We start from the raw sequence: 12,523 nt of genomic DNA on the forward strand, positions 1-12,523 counted from the left end.
GAATGTAGGAGACACTGAACCCAAATGGAGATATGTGAATGGAGAAATTTCTCAAATGGATTATACTCAGAGATAGCTATTGAAAATCTTACTAGATGTGTTAGAGACTATTGAAAATCTGGTGCTGAAATTGTATGAGAACAAAACCTATGACAAAGAGTATCTGACAAGAAAAGTCATGGAATAAAAAAGTAACATTCACTTTTAACTCAAAACCCTGCAGCACTAAGAGCAGTCAAACTGTTCAGCCTTTCTCTACACAGAGATATCTTGGGCAAATTCTGACTTTTCTTTGCAACCCTCATTCTTCTTCACTGGCAAAATCATTTCAGTCAGCTCTATAAGGACAATATCCAGAGGCAAAGTAATCTGCTCTAGTAATATGGCTCAATGCTGCTTCCCAGAAAGGAAGACAGGTTCAGAATCAGAAGCACAACCATGAGTTCCACACCAAATCCATAGCTGCAAACTGCAGCTTAAACTCAACACATGAACAAACAAGCACATTTTCCCCAACATGCTCTCATTCTTTGCAGTTCAAATATCACAGATATTGCATATGTTTTACTACGATGTAGATTACTGCACATTTTGAGTTTACTATTTAAAGCATCTGTCAGGGGCATGTTCCCTTTGACATATTCAGATGAGACAATAACATTTTTTTATTGACATATTTAATACCTTTAAGCAGGATCAAATTTACAGACAACTGTCTCATAAGAAAGCTTATGAGGCAGCAGTCTCTGCCACTTATTGCTATAGGATGACTGTATTTTACTTCACTGATTATTCTTTGAGCTACTTGATATAGTCATCTAAACTCTGTCCCCATTTCTATATATTAATTAATTTCTAACTTCCATATTAAGTCTCCTCCCCATATCCCATATCTTCTTGTTAGTTCTGGCCAGATTATATTTTTTCCTGACAAAATGGTTACTTACACTTTCTGGTTGATGGGCATTCCTGTAACAGTTCATTGCTTGGCCTGCATTTCCACAGCACCCTTTATCCCACATTTCTTTCCTAACAGCCTTTTATACATTTTTGTTTTTTGCAGAAGAAAATGCTTTGATAGGGCTACAGGGCAAAATTGTAGAGAAAATTTATTTCTCTGGTGACAGCATTCTGGACCTCTGCATCAGCTTCATTGGCTGCATAGGCCTTAATTGTTGAGGTGTTCCCCCAGATCCCATTTATCCAAATGAGGGAAATGCTAGCATATACCACAGCTCCCATTCACTCAAAGGCACAGGACTACTTTCTGTAGAAAGCAGAGTATGGGAAGGGGCTAGTGCAAATAATTTCCTAACAGTCCACATGGTTATCCTAGATATTCTAGTATTGCCTAACAGCCCTAAGGGCTCTGGACTGCAGTTCAACATCTCCTTGAAACTGGAACTCAGAACCTGGATGCTTTCTGAATTTAGAAACAAATGCACAGGCCTTTACTCTATTGTCCCAAGGCTGATTGTCACTACCCAGTTGTTTTTTGTTAAGTTGGACTCAGTGGTACCCAGGCTGTTTTAGTCAAGCATGCATGTTTAGTAGCAAGCACACTTCAAGAGAATTCAGCAGAAATACACAGTATTTCTGGATTCCCAGTGGGTAGGAGATAGGCAGCTCAGTCGTAGAATCATAGCATCATAGAATCATAGAATCATAGAATAGTTAGGGTTGGAAAGGACCTCAAGATCATCTAGTTCCAACCCCCCTGCCATGGGCAGGGACACCTCACACTAAACCATCTCACTCAAGGCTTCATCCAACCTGGCCTTGAACACTGGCAGGGATGGAGCATTCACAACCTCCCTGGGCAACCCATTCCAGTGCCTCACCACACTCACAGGAAAGAACTTCTTGCTTATAACCAATCTAAACTTCCCCTGTTTAAGTTTTAACCCATTACCCCTTGTCCTATCACTACAGTCCCTGCCGAAGAGTCCCTCCCCAGCATCCCTATAGGACCCCTTCAGGTACTGGAAGGCTGCTATGAGGTCTCCACGCAGCCTTCTCTTCTCCAGGCTGAACAGCCCCAACTTCCTCAGCCTGTCTTCATACGGGAGGTGCTCCAGTCCCCTGATCATCCTTGTGGCCCTCCTCTGGACTTGTTCCAGCAGTTCCATGTCCTTTTTATGTTGAGGACACCAGAACTGCACACAATACTCCAGGTGAGGTCTCACAAGAGCAGAGTAGAGGGGCAGGATCACCTCCTTCAGCCTGCTGGTCATGCTCCTTTTGATGCAGCCAAGGATATGGTTGACTTTCTGGACTGCAAGCGCACACTGCAAAGTCAGTAAAATAGTCTTTCTGTACGCACTAGAAAAGGCAGTTTGAAGGCAGCTTGTTGTATTTAAAGAATTAAAGCAAATAAGGCTATTTTCGCGTGGGGTTTTTTGGTTTTGGTTGGGTTTCCCCTCCCCCACCCCAGACAGCTCTCGTAAATTTAGGTGCCTAAAATTCAGTTAAGCTATACCTTAGATGCCAGAGTACTTCTTAAGGTATTGTTCAAAGTTAACAAATGTTCTCTGTATCTATCTCCTTTTCATATGCTGGAAAAAAGACAGAAATGATGCAGATCTGGAAACTGTTGCTTTGCTGTTTATCACATCTGTTTGTTCATGAATTATATATTAAGTTGACCCAAAAAGCATGGCTGAAAAGCAATGCCATATGGATAAGGAATCATAATCTGTATATTTAGTGCTCTTGATGCTCATATGACTAAATGCAGCTTATCTTTTTATTGTTTCTGAGAAATTAATGTGAAGAGGAAGAATAAGGAAAAGGAAGTCAAATCAACAGCTTTGTATGCAGGTTCTATTTTTTACTTTTAATGTCTGAATTTAAGAAGCTTAAAAAAATAAATATATAGGGTCTTAAAGCACAAATAGGCAAAGCCAAAGACAAGTTTTCTGGTAATAATACATTGGTCTGAATTAATATTTTAAACAGAGAGTGAACATATCCATGTATAAGATGGACATGGTTCTGTTCTGTTCTAATATTGCCTTCATAGTTTTAGTAGAAAGTTTTTGCAATTTCTATGCAACAATTTGATGATGTTTCATTTTGTGATACTTTTTATGGACAGGACTGCCCAAGAGAAAATTAAGCATAGAGTTCCAGGCCTCACATATATCCTTCAGTTCCACATTTTAGAATTTTGCTTTTATGAAAGAAATTGTCTCAGAATGGAGCTCATATGTGAATTTGGGACAGATGTGACACACTTAGATTGATGTTAGGAATCTGTCAGATATGACACAATATTAAAAATCAAACAAAAAAAATCATGGTGCTGTATCTGTTTACATATGCTACCATGTTTTGAGGGCATGTCAAGTTTTCAAGATGGCAGAAACAAGGTCAGAGTGAGAATGGGTGTATAACATATTTTTAGCGCTCGTTTATTTGTAGCATGCATATCAAGCCTTTAAGAAATGGTTTTTTAAGTGTTAGACACATATTAGCACCCCAGAAAAATCTGAAATAGCTACCCGTAAAGATACAATATATATTTACTGTTGTGGATAAGCCTAGGTCTGCTTCTTGAATTGCTCAACAACATAAAACACAACCTGATTCTAAACAAAATGGCATAATCATGTCATCTTCCCTCAGCCTTAACTAAAGCACATGAGAACATCTTCAAAATACAGCTATTCTCTGTTGATTGCAATCCTTTTGCAGTATTCACTACCAGCTGTGGTGACATCACTTGTCTTACATGGTCAAGGAATTAGTTTGATTAGAAATAAGTAGCTATTATATTTTAATACATGTAAGCATGTCTGCCTATACCACAACTCTGCATGAATGCTGTACAGATGTGTAAATGAACCGCAGGATCCTATGAAAAAAAAATTCTATTTCTGCGCTCATGAACGGGTTTTGCTCTTTAACAGTGCCTCTCTGAATAAGCTAAGGTCTACTTCTCTAGAGTCTGAAGGTTTGATTCTTCACTCATAAAATCTCTTACCATCCAGTACTAAAGACAAACATGTTAAAGGAAAGCATCTTGTACAAAAGACTGTAGGATTTTAAAAAGCCCTATAATATAGCATTAACTATTATCTAGCATCTTTCCTTTAAAAGAACAAATTGAATAGACTGACTTAAAAACTCATTAGTCTAATAAAACAGCAAAATGCAGCATATAAATCCAGCAATGACTACCTTTTTTCACTCTGTAGACAGCCTACATGCAGAAAATCTGTTACTGCGAGGTACTCTTTGAAGTTTATAGTCATATAGTTCATAGCTTGATTTAATCCAATAAGCCTGGCCCATTTGCTTTCGTTACCTAGTGAAAACCTTAAGTAAAACGTGGTTACTTAGTTCTTCCTGAGCATAACTAGTTCCCCTGAAAATACTTCTTTTCCTAAAGAACAGAATATCATTTGCAATAATTAGAAAATGAAAATGTTTCTTGCACATGTAGATTCCAACACATCCAACATCCAAAGAAAACATTAACATCTTATGCCTGGAGTGACTGTTCCACTAATAAGGTTACTCTGTTTAAAGAATAACACGTCAGGGGAGCATAACTGAGCTGTTAAAATTAATTCATTCAGTTTGGTATTTTCTGAATAAGTCATTTGACAAATGTTGTTTTCTCATTCTAATGACCCATTCAGCCTATGCACGGTCACCCAGCAGCATTGCCTATTGTTTGAAAGCAAATACAAACATATGCAAGCTACTCTGAAACAATGGACGATATTTAGCATTGGCATAAACATATGCATTGCTCCCGGAAGCCAAAAGACTTGTACCTTCCAAAATAAGTTTCCTGAGTGCTGCTGCAGACATGATTTTATATTACCGAAGATGGTGTCCTCTTCTTATAGGGAGGAGGAGAAAAAGGAGAAAGGCTGCCAGAAAACTTAGGGCTGTTTGGTTGTCTTGTTAGTTTAATCTTTAACAGAGCAGGGAAGACAAATAAGTCCAACTAAGGACTGACAGACACAGCAATGAGATCTTTCTTTCTGTCTTCTCTGAATTGCCTAAGCATGACCTGTGATGGAGCAGTAGCTGAATAGACATCAATCTAGGTGTACCCCACAAGTGAGGCAAGAGTTAGACTTACTATGTTTCCATTTCCTGCAGTAAGTATAGCAAAGATGGATTGTCTCTCCTGATTTCAGAAAAGCATAGTGATGCTTTACAGGCTATTATAATAGAGTTTATATTCTTGTCTGGTTTTCCTCCTTGGTTGCACATCTCACTGTCAGATTTCTGAAGACTCTCATTCAGCTGAAAGTGTTGCATTATTATTAATTGAATAATCATAGGGTGTTTAGAATTACACTAAGCAAAGGCAACTACTCCAACACAGTGTGAGCCCTGCTCATGCTGCTGTCACCTCTGAGATTCTGTGGAAAAATTCTCATGTAAATAAAAAATAGGATTTGTGGATTACAAGAAGGCAGTTAATTAATTACTCTGACACACCATGAACACCAAAGTAACAAAAAAGTCATTAACATGAACTTCTCACTGAATTGCCAGCAAGAAAGGAAAATATATTCCTGTCACTCTTTGCTTTCTATTATGAGCCAACTGGCTGCTTCTAGAACAAGAAAATAGGTCATGGAAACTTTCATCACAGTCTGAGGCTGAGTCTGCCCCAAGATGGTGGCAACCAGTTACATTTCGGAGCTATCTGTCAGGCCTGTGTGAGATGCCCAACAGCTGTTCTGCATTACGGCACCTTGACAGAGATCATATGAAAGATGCTGCGAGAGATCACAGCATTTTTATATTGTGTTCTACAGATCCCTGGCTAAATTGAGCCACAGAAATCATGCCCGAAGTGAGCTGGACATTGGTAGAAAAAGAACCTTAACAGAATCAGGGTGAAAGTTAGTTATATTTCATCATGGAAAGAAGAAAATAATTTAAAATGGAAGGAGTTGTAACCAAGCATAAAAATAAGATGTAGCAAAGCAAAGTAAATAACATTTCTAACAAAGAACAAACTGCAGTTGGCTTAAGAAAATAAAATCTGCAGAAACTCAGCTGGTTTTCCATGTTTTCAGATCCATGCTTCCAAAATTCAAAATATAACACTTAAAAACTAGATTCCAAAACTGCAGTCACAATGGCACGATGATTAGATATTTGTCCAAAACAAACACACATAAGAACTATGTTTTTTTCAGCATTAGCTTGCAAAACAATTGGGCCAAGAAATTAAGGAGAAAGAATCTGAAGAGTGTGTCAGCCATGCTAAATGGCTTCAGCTTTAACAGCTACTGCTATTTTTGGTAGACACATAAACATGCCTCCTTTATTACAAAACTGCTTTGAAACTGACCTGTAGATCAGAAACAGACTGGGGCTTCTAGGCACTGGGCCACATCGAACAACATTCCAGCTGGGAAATTACATCTAGGGGACTGTTTGTCCCATGGCCTGTTTCTTCTGTTTTTCTCACTGATGGCTGCAGGTTTTGCAGGTCTAATGTGTTTTGTTTCGTTAGTTGTAACTGACACCTCTTATGGATAAACAGCATAGTTACACACCTGAGATTAAGCATAGCAGAAATACCACTTGTGTTCCTTTTTCTGACAAAAGTTGTTGTGTCCTGAGACCAAGACTGACTCTCTGCTAAGTAGCAGAGAACATCTGCAACATGGCAGTTTCCCAGGAGAGAAGAAATCAGTGGGGACTAAGCGTTTCAAGGCTTTATTTTTATATATGTATATCCCAGTGCTGGAATACAAGTGGTGAAGTAGCAGGCTTTTCTTTTTTTTCAGAAAGCTTCCAGTCTACACTGATGTGTACTTGTCAAATCTCCTGCTTCTGATAGTAAACTACTGCTTGTTCAAGATCACTGATTTGGCTGTTCATCTGGAATTTCTCACATACTGAGGAGTCCAGCTAGGGTAGCAGCTGCCAGGCAGCCAGAAATCCTGGACACATAAATCACTGTACATGCAGAATGCATACAGAGTGACACTGAGCAGGCTTAATACAAGTCATCTGGGCACACACAGTACGTTTGACACCTGCAGAACGTGTTGGATGGGTTGCACAGAATGTGTTGCATGAGTGCCCTGTTGGCACATAGCATATCCTGAGCGTGTTAGATACATTGCGATGCTCAATTTCTGTCCATGAGGGAAATCTGGGATCCTTAGTATTTTAATGCCAAGAATTGGTGAATATGTTAATGCTTGGTTCTCAGGGAGCTTTCCACATCAGGAATGGACTCTGATGAAAGAATAAGATAAATAGCAAAGAGAAAATTCTCTTGCTGCTCTTGCAAGTTGTGTCTTTCATGACATGGAAATCTATGTAATGTTTAAAAGCAGTATACAACACTTCCATACAATAAAACGTTTGCTTGTGAAATAAGAAAAAGCACTTGAAAGACCACATCATACCTGTAGTAACATTTCTAAAGATATCAAAAATGAGAAAACTTTTAAAGGTAACCACCTTTTAAATAGAGGACAGTCCTAAAGTGACAGGCTTGAGTGCACAACAATGGATTACTCTCAATATCAGAAGGCTGAGCAGCCTCAGTGGCATAAAGCTTGGTAAAATCTTGAACGCAGTTCAAGGAGGCAGCTTCAAAGACCTCAAAGGTGGATTATATAGCAATAAATTTAATTATATTAGTGCTAATATTTGTTTAAAACAATTGCTACTATGCTTGTTGCCCTTTATCAGCTAAAACAACCATAAAGCCAAATGGGGAAATATTTTCAGAATTTTCTTTTCAATCCTTACACAAGTAGAACTCAAAATGACCTCCACTAGAGTTTTGTTTTAGTGAGGATTTTGAGATTTCAGGTTCCATGGGCTTTAAAGATCTCTGCTGAAAACAGCAATTCATGCTAAGCTACCTGAAGAATGAAATGTGGAATGATATTGAGTTACCTATTCATTAAATCTTCATAAAGAATTAATTTATTTCTGAGTTGTTTGCATCTCATTTGAACCAGTTTTGAGTTTGGAATGTAACCTTTCCTCTCAGAGTTTCTCAATCCCTTTTAAAATCCAATCTTGCCATTTCTCTTCTGCACTAGTCACTTCCAGTAAAATTCATTTGCAGTAAAATTCACTGAGCATGTAAGATAGATATGCAGATATAAGTCCGTGTAAGTACTTGATACTTTCTGGAATTAAACTAGAAGAGTGAATTATAGTAATCAGCAGCTACGAAGTTTCAATGTTTTTTCCATAAAAGAATATCAGAATATTATACTGAAGAATGGAATGCGTTTCAAAGCACAATAATTCCTCCCTTATTACAACCTCACTTCACTCATGGCTAAAACAATGTCCAGTAAGCTAATGTCTCTGGTTCAGAACACTTATTTTAACATAAACATCAATAAATAATACTATCAAATGGTATTGAGCTTTAAGAAAATTACATGTTGATGTTGATGATTTTTTTTTCATATAGCAAATAATCTCAGAATTTTCATTTAATTTAGGTTCCACATAAGGCATGGAATTCTGCAACAGAGAAATTCTATCTTTCCTAAGCACATGTACTTTTTCAGCCAAAGGTTTACAAATACTTTTTGCCCATGCATGACTTCCCGCAATTCTTTCAGTCCATATAATCATGGTCCCAACATCGTCCTTGGTGTTCTAATTCTTAACTGATTCTCTTTTTTCAAAGTAATTTATTGACTACATGTGAACCTAAAACAGTATAGATGTGAAACTTAGCCAATAGAGTGCTCTCAGACCACCTCTGCTTGGAAAACATCATCTTATTTAACTTCTTATCTATGCAAAAGGTTGCTTTCAGGTCCCTTCATAAAGTTATGCAGGTATAAAGGAAAGCCTTGCACAAAACTATTCTTACTTTGGAGTTTAAAAGTAGGTTTATTTGGCTTATCTCCATGGTGAGGGAGAGTGACCGTAACAGAATAATTTTTTAATGTATACATGCATAGACTCTTGGACATAGAGGAAAAGGTAATTATAAATTCAGGTTTTACATTATTTAGGTTGCGATTAGGTTTAACATCAACTTTGCATTCATAGAGATGACAGTACAAGGTATAAGGCAGTGAATCAGAATCAGTATTATCCTTTAGCACTGTGATGTCTTGTCCTCACTCCAGTCATCACCATTTCATTGTAGCACTCCATTAACTGTGATATATTAGGAAAATTATTTGAATAATTTGCAAGCAAATTAAATGAAGACTCCTTAATAATCTTGCTTTGCAATACTAGCACATGACCTCACTAATGATTATAATTAGCTTTGGTATACTATGATCTTGTGCACTAAAATCAAAGCTTGAAATGAGCAGAGCAGCGCAACATCTCATCATTCTTGTGGGTATAGTGACATCATCAACATCCACTCATCTACCCCTTTCATTCCAAGAGTGTCTGTTTCCTCACACAGTTATTGCCCCTACATGAATTTGCCCTTCCTCTCCCTGCTTCAATCATAATGTTAGCTGATTTCTGGAAAGACTAAAACCAACAGCTGCTTCCGTTTGGGCATTAAATACCATTTAGTATGTTTTCTTTCTCCTTTAGGAAAAAAACCTAAATGTAATAGTGGCATAATACCTCAAAATAAACAGGCATTTATAGGGATGAAGTGGAAATCTTTACTAATCTTAAATGCATCTAACACATAGCACATTTTTCTATATAGGCAACTTCTTTAGTAACTAATTTCTGACTGAATATATCAGATTAATTTACACTGAAAACAGTATTATTAATTCCCCCGACCTTAACTTGTTGTGTGATGAATTTAATAGCAGTTGGACCTTTTTGTTGTTATTTAATGCTTTGCAATTTGTTCAGATGTAGGCTTATTCTTCTTACTGTCAGAATCCTTTCACACAGAATGTTCTTGGTAATGGTGCAAAACTACCTTGTTGGTAACAGCGTCCTGGAAATAAAATTCCTGCTAACCCTGATAAGGAGAGAAGTTTTGACTTCAGAGGTTTTGTCTTTGTTTCTCACCATCCAGCTCTATTTCAATTGGCAGCAAATTAAACTGATTTTCTCCAACTTGATTTTGTTTTGCCTGTGATGGTAATTGGTAATTGATCTCCCCATCTTTATCTCAACCTATGTGCTTTTTCTTTCTTTCTCCCCTTCTTCTGCTGAGGAACAGAAGAGAGCAGCTGGATAGGTGCCTGGCAAGCAGCTGAGGTCAACCAATCACAATGTGCTAGCCACAATTACTCAATTTTTTGCAAGAAGAAATTCCATACATTACTATTCTGAAAACAAATCCTTGGCTTCAGTGTCACTTTTTCTTCCTTAAGTCATCTTCAATAATACCAAAAGGATACATAGTTCCTTTCAGAGACCCTAACTCTTTGGAAATGATAAAATACAGTAACACTTGCAGTGGCACAGCATGTTTTTTCATGAGAAAATAACACTTTTTTTACCCAGTGAAATACACATTTTTAAAGTTTTTAATGTCAGTTATACAGAAACAATTTTGAGCAGCTCAAAATCAAACCAATCCGGACATGTCTAAAGGTTTAAAATCCATGCTTTGTTTCCCTGCCTTTTGATGGTGTATTTATGCAGTATACTGACTTTCAGAAAGAAGTGCCCCTCAGTGCTTGTACCAAAGCCATCTGCTCCTTTACGTGTGCCTATACAGAGGTTTGTGTGATAACACAGCAAACAGGATCAGTAATATGACCAGGCTTAAAAAACACATCCGTCTTCTTCATTTTTTTCAGTGTCAAAAAAAGACTATTTCAGCCTACAATAAAAGTCACCTTCTTATTTCTAGGACATCATTATTAAAAGTAAACATAATGAAAAAACTAAGATATACATATTATTTTCCACAAAAAGAATTTAAAAATCTCTGCATTCTCTGCAGTGTTATTAAACATAAAAGGAGACAGAATCCAGGAATATATGGTATAGCAACAAAGAGGCATGTTAGCCAAAATGTCTCATTTCTGATATCATAGTCATTCTACACTTTAACTCCAGCTTACATCATGACATTGCTTTCCTTAATCTTTTTATGCAAATAATATCAGCAAAAGCCTACCATGAAAATCTTACTGCAAATTCCTTTTTTCAGCCCTAACTTCCTGATGTTTTTGAAATGCTAGTGTAATTGAGAAGTGGTTGGAACATTTTGTGTATTTTTCACTGCAAAACACTACCATTTCTGAAGTCATAATGAAAGGGTATTTATGACATGAAAGTTACAGCCAACTGTTACGTTACTATCTCAAAATATAATCAGACTCCGTGAAATGAGCTCTATGGCCTCTGTGGTGCATAGTTTTATACTATTAAGTGTAGCTTAGAAATAACAGAAAGTAATATTGATGGGATCTGTTCTTCATTGTGCACAAGAAGACAGCCAGGAATGCTTAGGGAAACCGAAACAACAATAGAACTGAATGAAAGATCTAGCTGCGGGCTGCAGATGACTCTCATTTCTCCTACCACATTTTCAGTAAAAATTTGGCAGGTTAGTAACCTTACTTAGCATCTTTAATGGTCTTCTGAGTATGTGCGCTATGATAAGATAAACTGAAGTGAAAACTGAAAAATCATTTCAGGCTGCTAAACTATAGAAACAAGTGTAATTGTATTGAATAAGCCAGAAAGCATCATACTGGATGCAAAGACTTAATAACTGTTAGAGAGGGGCTAACAGGTAGATTTATTAACAACTATGATCAAAAGAAGTTTAAATATGAGAATTTTCAATTTGAAAACACTTGTAACTGCTCTTTACATACCAAACCAAACCCAAAATATGTAATTTTGTGCAATTTTTTTTTAGAACAATGGCAGCTTAAAAAAAAGAAAAGCAGCTTTTCAACATTCATGTGGACTACAAGCTATCACAATTTTCTATAAGAAGCATATAAGCATTGTCAAGTTCAGTGCCCTACTATTGATTTGTTACACACCTGCTTGTTTTGTTCAAGGATCAGTTTGGGTTTTTAGGTTACATACACATACGAATATGTGCTCAGATTTTTGCGTTTTTCATGCTCCCCAGATATACTTCACTTTTTCATTTCTAACACTGAAGAACTTAACTAAAACACAATTTTAAACCAGAAGCTTTTAACTGGAGCAAAATCCATACTCTACTGCACTATAACTATCATAACTTTTGTCTAAGTTACTGGGGCAAAACTCACAGCGATTCAATGCAAACCAAGGACTTCTTTTAGATTTTGCTGGGATCCATGGAAAGAGCCTTGAGGGGCTACTCTACATTGCTTTGTTACATTATATCTGAGAGCTGGTACAGTAGACTCCAGCAAATCTCAAGGGACACGCAAATCTTGTCACAGCATGACACTACAAACAGTACCTTCAGGACTGGCGTGTGTGCCACCACTTCCTATACTTTCTCCCACACTCTCCAAATGTCTATTCTCCCCCTAAGATATTTGTAACTTATAGAAGGTGTATGTAAGGCTTCGTTCTTCAAGCAGTACAGTCACAGCCCCAGGCACTGAGAAAGATGTGCTTGTGTATAGCTGCTTATTGCTGGTGTTCTCTATGC

The 12,523-nt window shown here is 37.3% G+C and overlaps 1 protein-coding gene across 2 annotated transcripts in view; it reads right to left on the bottom strand.

Moving 5' to 3' along the window:
- The window catches only part of KIF6 (kinesin family member 6), a 138,118-nt gene that overhangs the window by 30,650 nt on the left and 94,945 nt on the right, over positions 1-12,523 (bottom strand). The window lies entirely within an intron of this gene.

This window comes from Lathamus discolor, chromosome 5 (genome assembly GCF_037157495.1).
Source record: "Lathamus discolor isolate bLatDis1 chromosome 5, bLatDis1.hap1, whole genome shotgun sequence".
Classification (NCBI taxonomy): domain Eukaryota; kingdom Metazoa; phylum Chordata; class Aves; order Psittaciformes; family Psittacidae; genus Lathamus; species Lathamus discolor.